Genomic DNA, 10,272 nt, shown 5'->3' with positions numbered 1-10,272 from the left:
TCTCAACTGGGGCGCCTGGGTGGCGCAGTCGGTTAAGCGTCCGACTTCAGCCAGGTCACGATCTCGCGGTCCGTGAGTTCGAGCCCCGCGTCAGGCTCTGGGCTGATGGCTCAGAGCCTGGAGCCTGTTTCCGATTCTGTGTCTCCCTCTCTCTCTGCCCCTCCCCCGTTCATGCTCTGTCTCTCTCTGTCCCAAAAATAAATACACATTGAAAAAAAAAAAATTAAAAAAAAATTATTCTCAACCATAAATTAGATAAATTACTTGCAGGTAAACGTTCACGGAAGTGATGACTGCTTCGGTCTCCCAGCAGTCTCTCTACTCGTACCCTTGACCCTCTATGGTCTATTCTCAACACAGCAGCCAGAGGAGTCCGTGTAAATATAAGTCAGGCCATGTGAAAGCCCAGAATGCTTTCCACTCCCTCGGTAGAAGCCGAGGCCCCAAACCGAGCTACCCAGCCTGTAATGTTCTGGCTTCCTGCTCCCTTTCAAGCGCATCTGTAGCCCGAGCGCCCCCTCGCCCCCTGGCCCTGTCACGTGGACCTCCTCGCAGTTCTTCTGTTTTGGGGTGCTCTTGCCTTGACAATTCCCAGCCCCTAGATGGAACACGCTGGACTCCCTGACCCCCTTCCAGTCTCGGCTCAGCTCTAACCTTCACTAAAAGGCTCATCTCCACCAGCACACGGAGACGGTCTGCATCCCCTCCTTGCACGTTCCAGATCTCCCTACCCCAATCTGCTCTTCCTTCCTCTTCCCACCTCTACCATGCCATCTGCTTATTTTGCCCATCAGCGGTGCTGCTCCACGCCCCCCCCCCCCCCCCCGCCCGCTGCCCGCTCAACGGAGGCCCCATGTTCTCCTAACCAGTGTATCCCGCTTACCTGGACTCCGGTCTGCCACGCGGTCGGCGCTTGAGAAGTATCTGTTGAATGAATGAGTAGATCAGTGAATGAAAAGCACCAAATTCTTTTCAACAATACATCAGAAAGTGGTGTTTAATGTAGGATATGGAGGTTTTATGTGTTTGTTTTTTTTTTAATTTTTTTTTTCAACGTTTATTTATTTTTGGGATAGAGAGAGACAGAGCATGAACAGGGGAGGGTCAGAGAGAGAGGGAGACACAGAATCGGAAACAGGCTCCAGGCTCCGAGCCATCAGCCCAGAGCCTGACGCGGGGCTCGAACTCACGGACCGCGAGATCGTGACCTGGCTGAAGTCGGACGCTCAACCGACTGCGCCACCCAGGCGCCCCTATGTGTTTTTTTTTAAATAAAACTTTTACGAATCCTAACAAGCCAGTGTATCATTTTCTGATCTCTGAGACAACCAATCGTTTTTCTCCATCTTAATAACCCCAGGGTTCACGTCTTTCCCTTAGGACCTGGTTATTTTCTGGACAATTTCTAAAAGAAAACAACTTTCCACAAAAATCCCCTTCTGGAGCCGGACAGCCTGGATTTGTACCCTGGCTTCGTTTTCCTCATGTGCCCGATGTGACAGTAGCTCTCCCATGTGGCCACGTGAGGATTAAAGGAATTAATTAATGCCAAGTCCCTAGAACAGTGCCAGGCATATAATAAGAAATATCTAAGTCTTAGCTACTTTTCTTCTCAATATTACTGAATCACACAGAAACTGGTTTGTGAAATATACACTGTATTACCTTAACTCGGTTTTAAATTGTATTGACCAACTTAACCAAGAAATAAAGCAAAAACAGAAATAAAAGTTCTGTCTGTGTGTATCACACAAACTAACTGAACAGGTTTTCAGCAAATGTGAAATGATCTGACTTAAACCTAGCCTCCATGGCATGGTAAAAATTCGCTTTGGAAAAACGCCAAAGGAAACTTCAAAACGACAGGCAGTCTTTGTCCAGACCAGCAGAGACCCAGCGTAACAAAAGTCGCCTTGAACTGAAAATTAAGAGAGACGTGCTACAAATATTAAGATGCCATTGACAGAGAAAATCGGACACATTTTGAACCTAAGCCTTAAACTGCAAACCGCAAGGGCAAACACTCCTGAGTGTGGACGCTGAGTTCCTTTCTAGCTACTTTTCACGTGAGTAACTCCACGCAGGCTGATTCAGGTGAGAGAGAACGACCTGTTAAATAATGGCTAGTGTTCCCACAAAGCAACTCCGGGGAGATCGTGTAGCAGGTAAAAGTAAATCAGTCCCTTTGGCAGGGGAAAAAAGTGAAATTATTCATTCAACGTGAAGTCTGAGGAGACTTAAGGAAAACTGGTGAAGCACGGGCTTTTGGGATATGAGGTCAACTCACAAGTAGGGGAGAGATTTATAACAGAATTTTAAAATTATAAGTGACTTTAAAGATGATTATTTTGGGGCGCCTGGGTGGCGCAGTCGGTTAAGCGTCCGACTTCAGCCAGGTCACGATCTCGCGGTCCGTGAGTTCGAGCCCCGCGTCGGGCTCTGGGCTGATGGCTCAGAGCCTGGAGCCTGTTTCCGATTCTGTGTCTCCCTCTCTCTCTGCCCCTCCCCCGTTCGTGCTCTGTCTCTCTCTGTCCCAAAAATAAATAAACGTTGAAAAAAAAAAATTAAAGATGATTATTTTGCAGTTGAGAAAAATTAAGAAATTGAGAGGTTAAGTCCATAGCAAAAAGAAAAAAAAAAATCTCTCTTGAGAGACCCTATAATGTAAGGATAAAAGATTAAAAACATATTAACCTATGATGTCAAAGAGAGTAGCGAGGGGCTATCTGCAGATAAGTGATTTCAACACAATTCTGTGAGGTGGAAGCCTGTGGAAAAGTGGTAAAGGGAGCAGGTGAGGTGGAGGGAGGCTCAGTGGAGCTGGTGCTCCCTCAGGGGCAGGCTCAGTGGAGCTGGTGCTCCCTGGGGGGGGAGGCACGGTGTAGCTGGTGCTCCCTTGGGGGGGGGGGGCGCAGTGGAGCTGGTGCTCCCTCAGAGGCAGGCTCAGTGGAGCTGGTGCTCCCTCATGGGGAGGCGCAGTGGAGCTGGTGCTCCCTCAGAGGCAGGCTCAGTGGAGCTGGTGCTCCCTCATGGGGAGGCGCAGTGGAGCTGGTGCTCCCTCAGAGGCAGGCTCAGTGGAGCTGGTGCTCCCTCATGGGGAGGCGCAGTGGAGCTGGTGCTCCCTCAGAGGCAGGCTCAGTGGAGCTGGTGCTCCCTCATGGGGAGGCGCAGTGGAGCTGGTGCTCCCTGGGGGGGGAGGCATGGTGTAGCTGGTGCTCCCTTGGGGGGGGCGCAGTGGAGCTGGTGCTCCCTTAGGGGGAGGGGGAGTGGATCTCAGTGCTCCCTCAGGGGCAGGCGCAGTGGAGCTGGTGCTCCCTCAGGGGCAGGTGCCTCAAACAGAGAGGCTGCTTGCCCCGCAGAACTCCTCAGAAGCTTAGGGCTTGGAGACTCCAGTGCGGCAAAAGCAGGAGTGAAACTTGAAGCTGAAAACAAGCGGATTCTTTAAAGATAAGTAAATTAAGCAATCACCGTCCCTAGCCTCTCACACAGAACGCTATTGCCGAAGCATTCCAAAGCTGACAGATGAGGTTCCTTTTTTAGAAAAGCAAGTGGCCACCTCCACGTTCTGGCTTTGGTGGACTCCCAGGACGACAGCTGCCTCCTTGCCTGATGGCCCTAAAACAAAACCTTACCCAAATATACAAAGCTCCCAAGCTACATTTAGAATCTTACTCTTAAATATTAATGGTCAACCTGGGAGCAATAAAAAAGTTTGAAAAAGAGAGTTTATGATAAGCAGACAGAAAATACGATCCCCAAAGGAAGGGATAATGTGGGGAGTAGGAAAGAACTAAATAAACACAAAAACTCTGGCATTCTCCAAGAAATTGAAGAATTATATCACATCTATAAAATGAAAGCAGGATGTTTTGATAAAGCGATGGGTATGAAACAGATAAAAATTCTTACAAATTAAAAATACAAGACCCAAGAGGAAATAAATCAATAGGGTAATTGGAAGAAGGATTAAGAAAATCTCCTAAAAAATAAAACTGATTGACAAAGAGATGGTATGAGAAAAATAATAAGAAACTAAGAGAAATAATACATGATATCCTGTGTCTAACAAATAGGGGTTTGGGGAGGAAAGACTACAAAAAATGGAGGGGTGAAAATCAGCAAAGATATAATACAGGAAAATTTATGAGTTGAAAAATAAAAGTCTCCATGTTTAAAAAGCGTACTTTAATAAATTAACAAACGAAGAAATGAAAAAAGAGTTGCGTCTGGCACATAATGAAATTTCAGAATGCTATGAGAATAACAAAAAGAATCTAACAACTCTTGAGAGAAAAATCAAGTAATGTACAAAATATGAAACATCAGAAGCAACATTGCAGGCGAGGGTTAAGTATATTTAATCTGGATTTAGGCAAATAATCAGTTTTCAGGTTGAATCATAGACACTTTCAGACACAACAATCTGGCGTTACTTGGAGGTATGCTAAAGTTAAACAGAGAACTGAAAAAGAAAAGGCAAGGGGAAACAGAGGTTGAGTCAAGGTGCAGAGGGAGGTAGGTTAAGGAAATGTCCATGTAGCAGAGAAATTAACCTAGCTGGGACCAGGAATATCAGAGCTGTGAAGGAAAAGGTTTTTTTGGAGAATATGGGGCACAACAGAACACTTAACATTTGAGAGCATTTGAAAACCTTGAGAACATAATAAAGGCATGCAATGCAAAATAATAACGAGAAACTCAAGGATAAACAAAAGTTCATATACAAAAAGAAATCTCACATGTGACTTTGTGACTATAAAAATTGTAGTAAAATGCACATATCATAAAATTCATCATTTTAACCATAAAACACTAGAATTTGGTATATTCACAAAGTGTACAAGCCATCACCTGAACCTACAGCTGATCCTTGAACAACCCAGGTTTAAATTGTGTGGGTTCACTTACGTGTGGATTCTTTTCAACAAATACAGTAAAGTACTGTAAATGTATTTTCTCTCATGATTTTCTTAGTAACATTTTCTTTTCTCTAGTTGACTTTATTATAAGGATACAGTAGAAATACATAGAACATGTAAAACATGTGTTAATCTACTGTTAATGTTATCCATAAGGCTTCTGGTCAACGGAGACTATTAGTAGTTAAGTTTTGGGAGAGTCAAAAGTTATACACTAATTTCCAACTGTGCAGGGGATCAGAATCCCTAACCCCTGCATTGTTCAAGGGTCAATTGTAGGTTCAGAATTTTTTCAGCACCCTAACAGAAAACCCCATTCTCATTAATTAATCACCCCCAGCTCCCTTCCTCCCAGTCCCTGGCAACCACTTTTCTGCTTTCTGTCTCTATGGATTTGCCTATTCTTGGTATTTCACATAAATTGAATCATACAATATATGGTCTTTTATGTATGACTTCTTTCACTTAGCATAATGCTTTTTTTTACTTTTATTTTTTTAATATGAAATTTATTGTCAAATCAGTTTCCATACAACACCCAGTGCTCATCCCAACAGGTGCCCTCCTCAGTGCCCATCACCCACTTTCCCCTCCCTCCCACCCCCCCCCCCACCATCAACCCTGAGTTTATTCTCAGTTTTTAAGAGTCTCTTATGGTTTGCCTCCTTCCCTCTCTGTAACTTTTTTTCTTCCCTTTCCCTCCCCCACGGTCTTCTGTTAAGTTTGTCAGGATCCACATAAGAGTGAAAACATACGGTATCTGTCTTTGTCTGTAGGACTTATTTCACTTGGCATCACACTCTCCAGTTCCATCCTCCATGTTGCTACAAAAGGCCGTAGTATTTCATTTCATTCTTTCAAAGTTCATCCACTTTGTGTTGATGTGTTGGTACTTCATTTCTTTTTCTGGCTCAATAGTATTCCATTGTATGGAAACACTGTATCTGTTTAAACCTGAGGGCCATTTGGGTTGTTTCCACTATTTGGGTACTGTGAAGACTCCTACTATGTACAAGTTTCTGTTCCAGTCCCTGCTTTCAATTCTGTGGGGGTATATACCCAGGAATGCAATTGCTAGATCATAATGGTAATTCTATGTTTAACTTTTTTGAGTATCTGCCAGGACATTTTTCAAAGTGGTTACACAATTTTCCATTCCCACTTATGAAGGACAAGGGTTCCGATTTCTTCACATCTTTGTCAACACTTGCTATTTTCCATTTTTAAAATAATAGTCACCCTAATGAATTTCAAGCAACTTCTCATTGTGGTTTTGATTTTCATTTCCCTAATGACAAGTGATGTTGAGTGTCTTTTTCATGTACTTATTCGCCATTTGTACATCTTCTTTGGAAAAACGTCTATTCTAGTTGCCTATCCATCTTTGAACTGGGTTGTTTGGATTTTTGTTGTTAAGAGTTCTTTATATATTATGCACATTAATTTTTATCATATATATGATTTGCAAATATTTTCTCCAATTCTGTGGGCTATCTTATTCTATTAATACAGTTCTTTAGTGCACAATTGTTTTTAATGTTGATAAAGTCCAATTTACCTATTTTTTCTTTTGTTACTTGTTATTTTGCTGTCGTATCTAAGAAAGCATTGCCAAATCCAGTGTGCTGAATATTTCCCCTGATTTCTTCTAAGAATTCTATAGTTTTAGTTCTTACATTTGGGTCTTTGATCCATTTTGAGTTAATTTTTGTACAAGGTGTTAGGTAAGGGTCCAATTTCATTCTTTTGCATATGGATATACATTTGTTGAAAAGACTATTCCTTCCTTCATTAAATAGTGATGGTGCCTTGTCAAAAATCAACTGACTATAGATGTATGGACTTATTTCCAGGATCTCAATTCTGTTCTATTGATGTCTATTCTTATGCCAACACCAAACTTTTCTGATTACTGTAGCTCTGCAGTAAATTTTGAAATCAGACTGCTTGAGTTCCCTTTGTTCTTTTTCAATACTGTTTTTTCTATTCAGGACCCATTGTCATGTTATATAAATTTTAGGATCAGCTTTTCCATTTCTGAAAAAGGAGGGGGGGGTACATTGTGATTTTGATAGAGATTGTTTTGAATCTTTCCATAAGAAAGTATATGTTGCTGTGGCTGGGTGGAGTGTTCTGTGTATGTCTGTTAGGTCAGTTGGCTTATAGTGTTGCTCAAGTGACTCTGTGACTTTGTATGAACAATAATTACATATTCATAACAATGAAAACACTTGCACAGGTACACTCCAGCCTGGCCTGTAGCCTGAGCCTGTTGATCAATCCTCCTGAGAAATTCTACAAGAGACAAGTGGCAAGGGTAGGCACACAGCTGACCACAGATGAGTGAAGCAAAGTTAGAGCAAAAGATTAAATAACAGACAACAGAAATTGAGTTGGGAGTTGTATACATCAAAACCCCCTCCAGCAACAGTCACTGAAAGAACATTAAGTAGAACAGAGAGAAACCCACTCATCCAAAACTCAAAATTACATAGCTTACTCTCTGTTTGTGGATGAATAAACAGAAAATAACCAACATAGTTTCTATGGAAAATAAATGTGGAACACTAGGGACAGAATGTGATTTTTAATGATACTGGAGAAAAAGAATTTATTACAGGAACCAGAAAAACAGCGGGCCCTTCCAATAGAATTAGAAGAGTAAACAGGATGAATTAGAACAACAAAAGAAAGACCTGACGACAAGATAAGCTGCAAGAACAAGCTGAAAATAAAGTGGAAAGGAATAGATACAAGCCATAACTTCAAAATTATAATTACAATTGTAGAGTTAAAATCTGAATTGGAGTCAGTAAAGAGAAATGTTTTCCTAACACCGCCTATCTTCTCTTAACCTGTTTCCATTTCCTCTTTGGCACACAGGGACATTTCCTGTCCCCCCCCCCCCCCCCCCCCCCCCCCCCCCGCTGGTAAACATGGCCTTGTGACTGAGTTCCGGCCGGGAAAACATGGACTGAAGAGATATTAACTACTTCCGGGTCAGGCCTATAGAGACTTCCTCCATACTCTCTCTTTCTCTATTTGCCAATCAGATGCTGAGGATCTAGCAAAGAACTCTTGAGATCCTAGCGGTCCCGCGCCTCTGAGATGAATGGAGGCTGAACTCCCTAAAGCACTACTTGTGAAAAACTTTCCCTCTATTCAGAAAGAGGTATTTTTTTTTTTTTACTTTAGTTGAGTGAAACGTAAACATCACTTTTTTTGTTTTTTGCTTAAATAAGTTGACTTAAAAAAAATAAACATCTATTATGCTAAACTGCTGAGATCTGGGTAGCATTACACTAATTAACACAAAATGGTATTGTGGAGAACCAAAGCATTGATACGGAGGACAAAGGTAAGGCATTCTCTCAGACTGCAGAGAAAAAGAAAAAAGAAGTAGTATATATAAAAGATGATGGGTAGTCAGGACAAAAAACAAAGATCCCAGCATTTGTATATTAGAAAGAATATTCTTTTTTATAAGTTTTGATTTATTTTGAGAGAGTATTTTTCAAAAGGCTGAATCAATAATCAGTTATCAAAGATATAATTAAATAAAAATTTCTGGAGTAAAAATTAAGCTGGGCATAGAATTTGAAAAAGGTCACTATATTTCAAGTAAAATTAATAAGAAGATACTGACACCAGGGAGCCTGGGGGGCTCAGCCCGTTGGGCATCTGACTCTTGGTTTGGGCTCAGGCCATGATCTGCACGGACATCGCAGAGACTGCTTGGGATTCGCTTCCTCCTCTCCCCTCTGCCCCTATCCTGCTCGCTCGATCTCTCTCTCAAAATAAATAAATAAACATTTTAAAAAACGTTTTTAAAGAGACCCCTGGGTGGCTCAGTCTGTTAAGCGCCTGACTTAGGCTCCGGTCATGATCTAGCGGTTAGTGAATTCGAGCCCCACCTCCGGCTCTGTGCTGACAGCTCGGAGCCCGGAGCCTGCTTCGGATTCTGTGTCTCCCTCCCTCCCTCCCTCCCTCCCTCCCTCCCTCTCTCTCTCTGCCCCTCCCCCGCTCACACTCTGTCTGTCTCTCTCTCAGAAATAAACATGAAAAAATTAAACACTGTTTAATTAAAAAAAAGATACTGACGTCTATGAAGAGATGTATGTTTCAGAAAAATGGCAATCGGTCAGTTCCAAGTCTCCCCCCTACACTCTTCCCGGAAAAAAAGAAAAAAATCAACAGGAAAGTACAGCAAAGGGAAAACACATGCTAAAAAGGGCATTATTAGATCACCTGACGAAACTGGACTACGGACGCTTATGATAGATTAAAAAATGCTTACAGTGTTAAATTACTGAAGTTGAAAATAGAGTCTCCCTCGTCTTAGGCGATTCGATGAAGTAGTTCGGGGTAAAAGGCACATAACTTACCCACGAGCGCTTCGGGGAAAAGGTGCGTGCGCGTGCCTATGCGTGTCTGCGCACATGCTTGCACGTGTGCGTCTGTGCGCGTCTGTGTGCGTCTGTGCGTGCGTGCTGCGTGCCTCTGCGCGCCTGCGTGTGCGCGTTATGCGGAAAGAGATTGAGAACAAAGAGAGGTGGGACCAAACGCCAGTGAGGGGTGAATCTGCCTTAAAGGTATTTGGGTGTTCTTTTTACTAATCTTATTCTTGCAGCTTTTTTCTGAGTCTGAAATACTAAAAAAAAAAAAAAAAAAAAAAAAAAAAAAGTATTTGTAAGAGCGGTCCAACAAAACAATTCTAAAGCTATTTGGGTAAAAGAGAGACAATCCTTCAAAAGAGATCAAAGCTCAAACTGGATTGAGATTTTGGGGGGTTACATTAAGTATCAGAAGAAATGAAGTAAGAATTATAAATACATTATATAAATTATATAAATAAGAATTTATATAAATTATATAAAAGAATTATATAAATTAAATAAATATAATTGTATAAATTATACTGTATTTGTGACATAAGATTTTTATCCTTTGTCAAGAAGTTATTTTTCTTTTGTGAAGGCATCAGAAAAACTGTCTTGTACACTCAGGAACTCAGAAAACATGTCATCTATGTGTCCTTCTTAAAAACTTATCTGATGATGCATTACAATAGGCTCAAAGATCATTATAATTCCAGTTCTAGCACCAGTGAGATCTGAATAAAAAGAACTGGCCGTTGGTCATTAAAACCAATGAATGATACTCAACAATATTCAGTATTCAGAAAATCAGTATAATTAAGTAAATGTAAATGAATTTAGGTATTTCAGAGTTAAGACTATACACGGTGTAGAACAATGTCAGAAGCCACAAGCTGGATTTTTATTAACAGAGTCTGGAGAATTGGTGAGGGAGAAGATGGTAGGAGGGGAAATATGGGCTAATTTGCTCATTT

General features: G+C 41.7%; 1 long non-coding RNA gene across 1 annotated transcript; it reads right to left on the bottom strand.

Moving 5' to 3' along the window:
- Window positions 1–883: 883 nt before the first annotated feature.
- On the bottom strand, window positions 884–9,580 carry LOC147581470 (uncharacterized). Its single transcript, XR_015249940.1, has 2 exons — window positions 9,217–9,580; window positions 884–924 (listed from the first exon to the last, which is right to left on the bottom strand). It is a non-coding gene; the product is annotated as an uncharacterized LOC147581470 (long non-coding RNA).
- Between the last annotated feature and the right edge of the window lie 692 nt (window positions 9,581–10,272).

The sequence above is a fragment of the Puma concolor genome, chromosome B1 (genome assembly GCF_028749965.1).
Source record: "Puma concolor isolate L17-30 chromosome B1, mPumCon1.1.hap2, whole genome shotgun sequence".
In the NCBI taxonomy this organism is placed as follows: Eukaryota; Metazoa; Chordata; class Mammalia; order Carnivora; family Felidae; genus Puma; species Puma concolor.
The sequence above is the reverse complement of the archived record's forward strand: the minus strand, read 5'-3'. Positions and strand labels throughout refer to the sequence as shown.